The sequence below is a fragment of the Pinus tabuliformis genome, chromosome 3_2, assembly GCF_031772625.1.
Source record: "Pinus tabuliformis cultivar Carrire ecotype Pingquan chromosome 3_2, CPIR1, whole genome shotgun sequence".
In the NCBI taxonomy this organism is placed as follows: Eukaryota; Viridiplantae; Streptophyta; class Pinopsida; order Pinales; family Pinaceae; genus Pinus; species Pinus tabuliformis.
The window spans coordinates 992,923,955-992,937,215 of NC_142302.1; positions in this window are offsets into that span (position 1 = coordinate 992,923,955).

Genomic DNA, 13,261 nt, shown 5'->3' on the forward strand with positions numbered 1-13,261 from the left:
CAAAACTCTTCTATGTTTACCAAAGCATCATACAAACTAAGCCATAATGATAATGCTCTGTTTTCAATGAATTGGCACAAAACGGTCACTGCTTGACAAATGAACAAAATATAATGTGTGCCCTTTGAAATGTTGACTAGGGTTTACAAATGAGCATGGAGCTGGTTTTCATCAATAGAGGATGAAAAATCTTCACTAAACCACCCACATATCTTTAAAAAAAATCCTTAAGGAATGATTTTTTCATGAACCTAGGGTTTCATTTTCCAAGACCCCATACATCAAATTCCCATCTTTGAAACACACTTCAAACATCATAACATTGACTAAGCAGCAATGATATACCTACTTGCAAGTTTTGGAGTGGATTTGGTATGATCTGGGCGCATGAACCAAGTTTTTCTGTTTCTGTAACCCAATGCGCAACGCACCCTTCTATGCGCAGCGCCCTTGTTAATTTACACTGGCCAGTGAGGCCCAATGCGCAACGCACCTCTCTATGCGCAGCGCACACTTTCTATGCGCAACACATTTTGCAGGAGGCTTTTGGAGGTCTTCCTGGTGTCCAAATTAGGTGCAGGATAGCTCGTTGGAAAGTTCTTTGAGTCTAATTTCCAACCCAATTGGAATTTTTCAATTTGGAGTTCATTTTCCTTGTAAAAAATCAAATCTCCCAAGACTGGTCAAAATGTGCCAAATGAGGCTGCCTCAAGGCAGAGTGCTGTTGCAGTCAACTTTTGAATGCCTTCCTCAACTCCAAATTGAGCTCATGATAGCTCATTGGAAATATATTTTTGCCTAGTTATCCTTCGACTCATCAATAAAGTTATTTGGCAAACCAAGCTAGGAGAAAAATTGATTTTCTCAAGGTCACTTCATAGGTGCACCAATTCTCCCGAGGCGATTGTATTTTTGACATTTCTCAAAAACCATTATACCTGTGTAAAAAGTGAAGGAGGTTTTTCTTCCTTGGCATGTTGTGGACAAAAACCTCTCTCAGGTTTCCCAAATTCATCTTTGATTTCTCAGAAACATCTTTTGAGTGAAACTTATCCCGATGTGTGAAACAAGGGATTTTGTCGAAATGAAGCGAAATGAAGGGGATAAGGGGCTTCTAAATTGTTGGGGAAATTTTGGGAAGTAGGGAGGGATGTTAGGAAATAGGGGAAAGTGGAATCTCAGAGACCGAGTGAGGGGAAGGGGTCCAAAAGGGCAAAACACAGGCCTAGCCTAGAAAATTGCCAAGTTGTGGCAAGAAACTAGGGTTTGTGGAAAAATGAGGAATTTGGGGAATCTCAGTAATGGGAAGTGTTTGATAAGGTACATTAATGATAGGGGAAGGTGTATGAACATCAGGATACAAATTTTTCCAATGATTTGACCATCCAAGAGAAATTACCTCCAAAACCCTAGGAGAGGGAAATGGACTCACCTAGACACAACTGAAGCATGAACAAGGTGTAAAATGACCCATTGGAACTTGACATGATGATGACAACCCTCTGAATGATGATACACTCAGCTGAATGATGACATGGACTGCCATTTGGACAACTTTGAAAAGAGTGAAAACAAACCCTAGACCTAAAGCCTAGTGACCAAATTTTGCTTGAAGAACTCTAGGTTCATGACAAAATTTGACCTTGACACCTTAAAATCACCTTGTAAGAGCATATTTGATCACTGGAGGAAGGCTACAAAGGCTGACACTAACATAATGTTTGATTAATTGCATGATACAAGTATGTGTATGTAAGATTGCATGAAGAAATGATCTTGCTTTAAGATGGTTTTACTAACACATAGGTTTTGAGACAGTTGATATGTACTTGAGTGTAAGTAGGTGAAAATTGTAGCATTATGTATTATGACTCATGAATGTGAGTTGATTGTTGAGTATGAAATGGTTGTTAGACTTGGTAAAGGTTGATTTCAAATTAATATACATGATGTCTTGATATTTGGAGCGTGAGACTGACATGTGTGAGAAGTTGCATGGAAACATGCTTGGTATTAGCTTGGCAAGGTAATAGTTGATGTGTTTTTATAACTAACAGTTGGGTGATGTGACATTGCATAGTAAGATTCAATTTCCACAAGGAAAAAGTAAAAGAAAGGAATTGGGAAATAATTCCTTTGGCTATATTTGGAAACCCTAATTCAAAATGAATGAGTGCTTTGCATACAGGAAGGCTTCTTAACCCAAATTTTCCTGACATTATGAGGATATGTGTTATATTCATAAATATGTATTTGACAGGTATAACAACTAGTTCTAGTTATGGCTAGATTCGTCAAAGGATTGGAGTCCCTTGAGAGATGGCATGGATGTGTTCAGTTGCAAGCAACGTGCTTGGCACAACAAGGTAAGATAACTAGTATATTGTTATATTTATTTATACACTGAAAATTATGTGTTTATGGTAGTGTGATGTAGGGAGTTGCATGGAAAGAGAGGTTGCCATGAAATATTAAAGAAGGCTCGGGTTGAGATTTCCTTGGGAACCATGGGATTGAGTCATGGTGTTTGTTGCTAGTCATGTTTTTGGTCTTTTGTGATTTTTTGTGTTTGATTGTGACTTTGTTTATGTCTTATGTATGGCCATATCACTTTGTTTGTGGTGTCGTATTTTTTTTGGTTTTCATGATTTGCTTCTTGTTTGTTTCTTATCTTGCCTGTTATGTTTTGAGTCTTGCGAATTGGTTTGGGAAAGAGGAAATTTAATGGAGTTAGGGGAGAGTTTTATGGCACCCAACAGGTGATGTGAGGCTTGGATGAAGCTTGTTGCTTGTATAAGGGAAATTGAAGGCAAGAGTATGAAATCCAGTTGGACTGGTTGGGTCCATTGGTGTAAATGGACGATGGTAGGACATTCATGGGAAAGGTAAGTTGAATGGATTTGAGGTATCATATGCCTTGGCTATGTTGGGAACTATTGTTCTTGATCTTGGGCATGTGTTGCACGCATAAAGGGAATTCTATTAACCTTGACCTTATGATATCTAGTAATTATGTTGTGATCATGATTATGTTGATGTCTATGTGTATACATATATGTATGTATGTATGTCACGTCTGATAGGGTTATCATAGATCATGATTATTAATGCTAATATTTATATGTATATATATGTATGTATGTATGTTGTTGTCTGACAGGGTCATTAGGAATCATTCTTGTGGAGGCATGATTTCTTACGCAGGTGAATGACATGAAGAGGTTCCTGGTTTATGAGGAATCAAGTGGAAGAGTAGTCATGATAAATATATGAGGCCAATAACATGTGGTTATGAGTTGATATTATGTGATTATATTATGTTTATGTTATGGACATGCTATACCAAGGGATACATTAGTGAAATGAAACTAGTGTGGTTTGCGGGATGTTGGGATAAGCATGGATGGCAGAGAGACATTGAAAGAAAGGTTGCTTGGTAGAGACAGTGTGGTACTACTATTGTGCATACATTGTATATTTTGTACATGTTGCATCTGTGATGTTGTGCGCATGCAATGTTGTGCATATATAGTGTGTGTACATGTTGTTTATGCAATTTTATGTACATGGTGGTACAGATAGTGTTGTGCAAATGTTGCATATATAGTGTTGGGTGTAGATGGTCCTATGTACATGTTGGATATGTGGTGTTGTGTACATATTATATAGTGCACATGATGGATATGCGGTATTGTGTGCATATGGTGTTGTGCACATGTTGGATATGCAATGTTGTGTACATGTGGTATATGTAGTGCTATGTACACATGGTGTTTTGTGCATGTTGTACATATGGTGCTATGTACATGTCGTGCATGAGATTTTGTGTACATCTGGTGTCATGTACATGTCGTGCATGTGGTACTATGTACATGTGGTATTATGTACACATTGTACAGGTGGTGCGATGTACATGTGGCAATGTGTACGTATTGTGTAGGTGGTGTCGTGTACATGTGATATTGTGCACACATTGTATAGGTGGTGTTGTGTACAGGTGGTACTGTGTACATGTTGTACATATGTTATTGGTGTACATGTAGTATTCTGTGCATGTCATACATGCTGTGTTATGGGCATGCGGTACTATGTATTTGCATTGTGTAGTTTTGGTATCATGACATGTGTACTCGTGGTGTTGTACTTTGTGTTGTACATGTATTATGTTCTACGCCAGGTGTAGGTACATGTATTGTGTGGTGTTATACATTGGGTATAGATGTATGTGTTGTGTGGTGTTATACATTGGGTATAGATGTATGTGTTGTCAGGTGCAGGTGCATGTATTACATGGTGTTGTATGTTATGTGTGCTTGTATGTGTGTGATGCACACTATGTGTATGTGCACATTGTTGAGGAGAAGGCATTGAGTGTTTGTCGAGTGTGGCAACTGATCCGATGTGCGCAAGGAATAAGAGCAAAGGTTGAAGCTAAGGATTGATTAAAGGATAAGTATCACTATTTTATTTCAGTCTTATTATGCATGTGATCTATGATTCTGATTTGTGATGGTTACGTGTGATTTCTGATTATGGTTTATGATGATTTCATGCAATTCATGACTTTAATTTATGATGGTTGAGTTTGAGCTAACCTTATGTGATATTTTGATACATGATGATTTGGTCAAAGATGATACTTTGGCTTGTTGTGACAGGAAGCGAATAGAATTGGAAGTACAACTTATTGACATGCCACCAATGAGGTATGATGTGAAGTTATTTCAATTTATTTTGAATCTAATGGAAGCTATGCGCTTAGTATAGGAAGCACGGAAATTCCCGGTTGGGTGGTTGAAACTAACGACAAGAATTAGAAGCAAAAGAAATTAGAATAGGCAACAGTGTGCTAGTAAATCACTTCAGGAGCAGGGCCATTGTGGGAGACTGGTACCCAATGGTTTCCATTGATTCCATGAGGATGTTATGATCGATATGATGGTTTGAGGCAGGGATATGCCTTGGTTTCTAGACTTTATATGCGAGGAAGCCTTGCCGAGGGATAGAATACCTAGGATGGGGGTGCCAGTGGAATTTGGAAGGTGTGTGACTTCACGAAAGGGGGTGATGGGATTTCCTGAGGGACTATGTAGCAAAGAAGGGAAGGTTGGGGATATATTCTTTTTGGTCATTAGCATTAACAGATGGAATCATATGCACAATGGGAGTGTTCCATGGAACAATGAGTTGATAACTATTCACTGATAGGACAAGTGGCGCTGGATTGTAGCGCTGGGCATTGGATGAAGATTTGACCTTGTAGCGGATTCTAGACTTCCTAGGAAGGAGGTGAACCCTGGTATTAATTTGAGGGTGGAGATGTGAGCCTATGGATTCCCTCAGATGTGGGCTTCATATCCTTTTATTTGATGGTTGAGAAAATGTGCAAATGTGTATATGTGTGTATTATTGTAAATACTATATTGAGTTGGATTTATAAAGCTCCATAGACATTATGATTATTTGTTGGGTGAAGAAAATGTGTATGTGTGTATATGTGGTTATTATGCTAAATACACTATTGAGTTGTGTTATAAAGCTCTATCAAATGGTATGTTTATCATGTTTTAGCATATAATTGTTGTAAATACTACAACGAGCTATGTTATAAAGCTCCATTGGAAATATGTTTTGTTTTCAGTGGTCTTGTCGGTTATAGGTGTCATTGAACACCAAGGATGGTGTTCCACCAAAGGGGAGGGTTCTGTAATAGCCATCGTTAAAAATCCATGTAAAAATATATAAGAACAAAGTTAGGGGACACATATTCCAAGATGAATGCGTGGTGAAGTAAAATTATAAGTGCGGACGCAAACGAATTCCTCTAGCCCGATAATGGGTCTAGCCACAACAGATACATTCTATGGAATATTTCCTTAGGTTAGAACTAATTAATAGGGCCTACCTCTTAGTCCGCTTATCCTATTTGATGATTTCCTTGCTTGCTCGCTGCAACTATCTCTCACTTCCTTCTTCAAGCACTTGAAACAAGTAAACAACAACAAACAACAAACGTGATAATAGAGAAATTGTAATTCAACCTACTTAACAAGTCAAGAAACATTAATCCATGAATATGTAAGATGACAAACAATGTAGGAAATCAATCGAAAGTTGCATATATTAATATCAAAGAGAGATGACAACCATTTGTCCCAACGTTGCAGTCCTCCTCTGAAAAGACTAGGTTCCCACACACTTCTACTAGCATTCCATGATGGCCTCAATCAACAAAAGTTTTAAGGCTCTTCCCTTTATGCTTCACTCCAAACCAAATCACACTTCTCCCTCACACAACTAGATAGCTACAACTAGTAATAGCTTTCTGTCTACTCCAAACCAAAATAGTATCAGCACACCAATATCAACACTTCAACACTAGCTTGTGCTTGGGAAAAAGGGAGGTTTATATAGGATGAATGGATGGGAGATGGATACTCTTCTCATGGGAGAAGGACTTATCCCTTGAGGTAGTTCCATCACTATAGGGGAAAGGAGCCCAAATTGAAATCCTCGATCCCATCTGGCCAAACCATTTACCAGACTTTCGTTACGAAGCTTCTAGAGCTCGAAGCTTCAGCTCCTAATTTAAAAAACATTCCAAAATGGGACCGGTGCGACTTGAACACAGCTCAGTCGCTCCGGTCGCCGTGAGGGATAGTGCTAATCTCTGTACATCAGCATGGGGGAGACAAAGGTCATTAGCGTTGGTCTTGTAAACTAGGAAAAATAGAAGTTTCAGGGGAAATGGTGCAAAAGGGAATTGATTTTCTCATGAAGGGGACACAATGGGAGTTTCTTCATGAAGGTAAAGCATGAAGGGTTCACTATAGAGGTCTTCCAGGATCAAGGAATGAGGAGTACAGGGACAGTGACAAAATGTTGTGTAACATATGCCCCCTAAAGCGTGAAGGCCGAGCTGGAGTGAGGGATGAAATGCTTTATAAACTAGTGTGGGGAACTGGTCTGTCGTCGGAAAACCTGCAAGCAAGTAAAGATACATATGCATAAACTGAGATCTCTTTCAAATAATACATGAATCGTGGCATGGACGCAGCCATCCAGAGAATGATCATGTAAATGGATCTAGGTATGGGCACAACCATCCATCAAAGAGGATCATAATGAAACCAAGGTATGGTCGCAGCCATCCAAATGAGAAGGATCACATATGATAACTCATGGTCTGGTCACAACCAGCCATCTGATAGAGACATGCATATCATCATAACCATTTCACACCACTTTGCAACCTAGACTTTTGTGATCTGAGTCCAGGGCCTTGTACTCCAACACGACCTAAGCAAAGTACAGATTCTAACATGTGAATAGATGTGTTGGCATCGAACATGATAGAAATTCGCTTGATTAACAATCAATGATGTAAACTTTTAACAAGCGTGAGAGAAACCACCAATAATGACAATGGTCCTCAAGGTACTATCAGCACAATCCATGGAATGTGAATGGAGGAATTGAAGTCAAACACTCGTGAAATCACTTGATCGAAAGCCATTGACGTGAACTTGTCATCGAGTGCGAAGAACTTGCCATTAAGGAATGCAAGCTCTAAGGTACTGGAAGGGAGTCTCTCGGTCAACTTCCCTGATAATGAGTTGAAGTTGATGGAAAGCGACCATGTCGAAGGAGGGCCATAATAAATACCACTTCATCGACGCGAAACGAGAGGATGCAAATGATTTTGGATGATACAGAGAATCAAAGGTAAGTGTAACTACAAAAGGACAACTCTTGAACATATCGGTGACACAACTAGAATTTTGGTAGCTTTTGGATCCATAGGATCAGTGGTCATGATGACATGGCAGAGATCAAATGGAAGGAAAAAATGAATGGCCCAACCCAGGAAGGTCAACGATACAAAGGAGGATGTCCCAACCTGACATGAAGCAAAAAGTGTCATGTTCAAGAGTGAGCTGCCGACACGACTGAAAGATTTCCAAGTTTTCCCCCACCATTTCTGACAGGTACCCCATTTATTTTCTAATCACAAGCTTGAAGGGGATAGCATATGCTTGCATTGTAAGTTCATCCTTCGGACAAATCTGACCTAATAAGTTTAATAAGCCCTACGAAGGAGAAGCTCATGTTCATCATGGTGACAAATCCAATGTCATTTAATAGTTTAACAAGTCCGACAAATGTGTAACTCGGTATATTTTTCATGCTTAGAGAGTTTGAAAAATACATGCAAAAGAAAACTGCACATGGTCCCTTTTCGTACATTTGTGTCTCTCAAGCCCAAAAAGCTAGAAAATGATACTTGAGAGAACCACTTGACCATTTTAGTCAAGGAGTACCTTTTTTGTAAATATTGCCTCCCAGCCCGAAAAAGGGGTAAACTTATACTGGGCACACGATGTTTCACAGCCGTTAATGAGTTCAAAATGAAAAGGGCTCAACTATCTTTTCGCTTTTAAAGGGTTGGAAAAGAGCTGAAAGTGGACCCCCCATTTTATTTTCTTTTACGAGTCAAAAGGGAAAAACACTCGGCAATATTTTCATATGTGTTTAACGAGTCGTGAAAAGAGCTGAAACGTGACTCATCTTGGATGAACAAGTGGTATAAAGGATAGCAACTGGTTCTGGTGATGGAAGAACTGCTAAAAACATGTAATGGTCAAGAGGTTGGCTAACAAAACCACTCATCACTGCGGTCCCTCAGGAAAGGAAAAGCAACCAAGTGAAAGCATATGATCGGCCAAAGAGATGGTGGCGATGGAATGAAACAACCAAGGCTCATCTAGCATAAATTAGTTGATAAAAATGGCAATCACGAGATTTAAATTGGGCATGGGTTCATTTTTACACATGCTTGAACCATGGAGAACCCTGCTTGGATTCGGTTTCATGTTTACACAAGCTTGAAACGAAAAAGTATGCTTGCTATAAGTTTGCATGCCCCCGATATAATGACTCAAATGAGGTACATGCCCCCCAAGCTTCATTTCATTCATCTAGGTGGATGGAATGAAGATTCACTTTAGAGATCTTGGAAAGACTCAACTAGGATTTTATGAGATCTTGATCAAAGACTCGATTTGGAAAAGGGAGTTGCTTCATTTTTTAATGAGGTTGACACAAGACCAGGAACTATCCTCATGAACCTTGTTTCATTTCTTAACTAGGTTGACACAAGGAAAAGAACTATTCTCGTACATCTGGTCATGGACCATATGAGAACATGCCTCCCAAGAGGTCTTCACTAGATGGAAGGACCACACTCTGGGAGGAATACATGCCATTTGGTACCAAATATAGATCGCGTTCCAATGCCCCTAGTACATAATGTACTATACCATCTGTGTGATCATCAGCGGATGTGGAGACAGAATAGCTAGCCACATAATTGACTTGTGGCAGGGAAGGTACTACTTGCAAACAAGATCTGATAGGGGATGATGGTTGCAAAGGAGGTGTTTGGTGACCAATGAATGAAAATCGATGAATAATCACAGTTCTCCCTTTGTGCGGAACACAAACCACATGGAAAAGCGAAGAAACAAGAGCTCCCATGACATAGACATAGTTGCGTCCAAGGAGAAGATTGAAATTTGAGGTGTATTGGACTACCATCACATATTGTTACACAAAATATTGTCACCATGACTATTTGCAGTCAGTATGGATCAAACATCATTCATATTGTCCTCCTTGGCAAGTCTCAGACCTCAGCTCTTCATGTCAAGCTTCAAAAATGTGAGAAAGTCCTTAAAAATCAATGAAACTCTGGGCCCACACTTTCTGTTAGCCCACACCCACTATTCGTATTACCTGCGGACCTGTCCGCTCTGTCTCTAAAGGGGTGGGTGCGGACCCCTGTGAAAGTTAAAAAGGCGCAAGTTTATTATTAAAAACTCACTTTGGGTTAATTCTAGATGTTTCTAGAAGGAATATTGACGTGGTTGGTTCGCTCCTAGGTGTTTCATGCATCCCATAACTAAAGGAGCCAACCCCTTGATAAGAGGAGCTAATCCCTTTGAAGGAGGACTTACCCCTTTGAAGGTGGACCTAGTAACTTCCCTCCATTGCACTATAAATTAAGGCATTGGGCTGGTTGCTAGGGAGGTTAGAAGCTGAACATTTTTAAGGGTAAATGCTGGTGGAATTGAGACTTCCTAGTTAAGCTTGAGAGGAGAGATTACATTCCTTTTGACTTCATTGGGAAGTGAGTGAAACTTGTCAGGGTAGAGGAGACTTCTTGGTGGACTCTGGGAGGAGCTTGTACAGCATCACGACACAGGTTGTAAAGTTCTTCTTTTGATTTGAATTAATGCAATTAGATTCATTTTTCTCAACAAATTGTCTTATGTGATTTGTTTCATGAATTCCTTGATCATCATGATAGGTATGCTTTATGATATTGGCTTTTCAGGTGCTATTTAATTTGTGTGTTTGTTTATGTTTGCAGATTCGCAATGAAGGAGCTCATTTGGATCAAAGGAGTGACGCTTCCACAAACTTGCATTGGACCCGAGGTAGGCCTAAAACACTTGTTTGCCTTTGTTTATAAATTGCATATTTAGAGAAAGATAGTTTTTGATTGGCTTGCTTGTCACTAGATATCGTTAGATATTAGGAAGGTCGATCTTGTCCGCAAGGATGACTCATTCTGTGTGACAAAATGGCAACCATACTGGGGACTTGATTTTTTCCTTGTTTTTGCTTTGACCTGAGAAACTGTGTTTTTGTTTCTTTTTTTGGCTTGTCGTGTGTGGAATTGGGTAGATTTAGTAGATCTTTGAGTATTTTTTGTTTTTCATAACTTTGGGAGAGGACCGCACCCTCGGCTTGCAACACAGTCAGACTTGTCCGCACTTTTGCTTTTCGCACAGAGCGGTACCGCACCTGTGTGAACTGTGGGCCTGCGGACCCTATCAAAATTTTGGAAAACTTTAGATTTTTCTCTTTAAGTCAGCTTAGTTTTTGTTTAGGTGTTGTTACCCACTGCCCAGACCTGCGTGTGACTTGTCAGGAACTTTCCTTAGGTTAATTCCATTGGTGTTAGGGTTTTAGGTGAAATTCCTAGAAGTTTGGTTGTCGGGCTTGATTTTCATTTTGGTCTTGTAGTAGCTCAAAGCTTAGAAGCTGTAGAAGCCTCAGATTACTTTGGTTTTTACTAGCCTTCTTATGAGTCTGACCATTTGCAAAATCTACCTTTGTTGAGGAACCCATCTTGTCTTTTCTCTTATCAAATTTTGAAAAGACTTGTGTTAAAAGTTTGGATTTCATTTTTAAGAAAGAAAACAAAAATTTGATTGTTTTTTGACTGATTTGTGATTCTGGACAAATTAGTCCTTAGTGTGCTTATAGCTAAGTAAAACATCCTTGAAAATAGATCTTGTAGGCTTTGACTTTAAGTAGTTTTTTATAGTTTGTAGATCTTACGATTAGATTTACTTCAAATAGTTTTTAGTATTGTAGATCTCAAGATTTCATTTTTCCATAGTTTTGAGTGTTTTATAAAAAAAAAAAAAAAAAAATCTCTTTTGAAAAAGTTTGTTTTTGTAGCATTTGAGTGTTTGAAAGAAAAGGGAAATTTTCGTAAACATAACTAGTTGTCTCGTTTTGAGTGCATTGGAAAAGACAAAAACTCTTCTTTTGATTTGTTTGTTACGAAAGATTTGTGTTTACAAGCATTTGCATTCTCAAACTCTTTCCTACCTAGGAATTCATTGAAGGGAAAAGATTGCTTATCATCCTAGGTGCATATTTTTTAGTGATTTTGAGTCGAGTCTTCACACCACAAGTTTCATCTCTACACCTTTTGACTTAACAAAAAACCAATAAAATGAACGCTTAAAGTAAAATCTATCTAGTAAACTTTTTGTTTCTAGGGCTCTATTACACCAACATAACTTAGGCTAGTGTCTTGGAGTAGGGAGTAATAAACTCTCCAAGGCAGTAAAACAAACAAGTAGTTGTATCTTGCGGTAGGTTAAAATCCAATTGTTACATCTATGCTCTGGGAAAGCTCCTCTTAAAGGAGAAGCACGAGATCATGTCCAAACCAGTGTGGGAATCAATCCTTCCTCATTGGGAACAACGCCAGATATTCACGTATTAAAAATGGTAAACCTCAGATTAACCATTGTCGAGGGGCCTGGGGTCACTTGTTCGTAAACCTTGGATTATGTCAAGGAGCCTTCAAGGGGATTGAGCTTGTTACTCTGCCCTTGAGTGTGTATCGGATCGTAGACTGTTCCCCTAGGTATATTTGTTTCCGTTGGTAACCATAGTGACCATATTCTATAGGATTCTTCCTAAGGTGACGGTGGAGGGAAGATCCCACTGTACCTGGAGCAGATGTCGGCTAGACTCACTTGGATTTTCTAGGGGGTTCTCTTCACTCGAGACGGTTTAGTGGAGGAACTTGTGCCTGTCTATTCATTAAGTAGGTTGCTGGGGTAATTGTTCCAACCGCCATTTCTGTATTGAACTCTGCAACGTTGGATTTCATCACCAACTAGTGTTTTCAGTATGGAAAGTTACTATTTGTGTGTGGTTTGATCTCCTAGATTCTTTAGGCATGTGATTCAATTTTTTTTGGTTATTTAGAGAATTTAGGTGGTTTTCATTGAGATTTTTCTTTGTTTGTGTGTGGAGTAGTTAAAATATTTAACCGTGGCTGAATTACCGAGGAAGTCTCGTAGACTTTGGGGCCAACCTCCTAAGTTTTCACTGAGCCAGCCTGAAGGGCTACGAGCCTTGGTAACTCCTAGAGACAGTAGAGTAGGGTCACCTGAAGAAGGAGAGTCTTCTTTAGTGGTACATCCTGATTTTCAAGCTTTAGTAGTAGACTATAATCAACAATCTGTTTCTATTTCCGAAGTTACTGGTAGTGTTTTATCTACTAGTGATTTAGGTGAGGAATCTGAGATATCTGAACTGGAAACTGAATTTGCTGCTACTCCAACATCGGGGTTTACCTCTCCAACTTCTAGTGGTCCTAGTTCACCCAGGGTAGAAAGAATAATTACCCAAAATCTTCCTTCTGGACTAATAGCTATTGAAGAACTTGCTACTCCGCAAGAAGAAGAAGGCATCCATATCCCTGAAAATCAACCTGTTATAGAGCTTAGGGAGCATGAATAAATCTTTTAAGTCCACCTAGGAGCAGTGCTTGGTATCTTTCATTGACTAACTTTTTGGAAAACCCGGGACTAAGTTTTTCGCCACCTCGTATTCCTTATCACCCAACACTTAGAGGTTACTATCCTCCTGTAAATATGTCGAGACC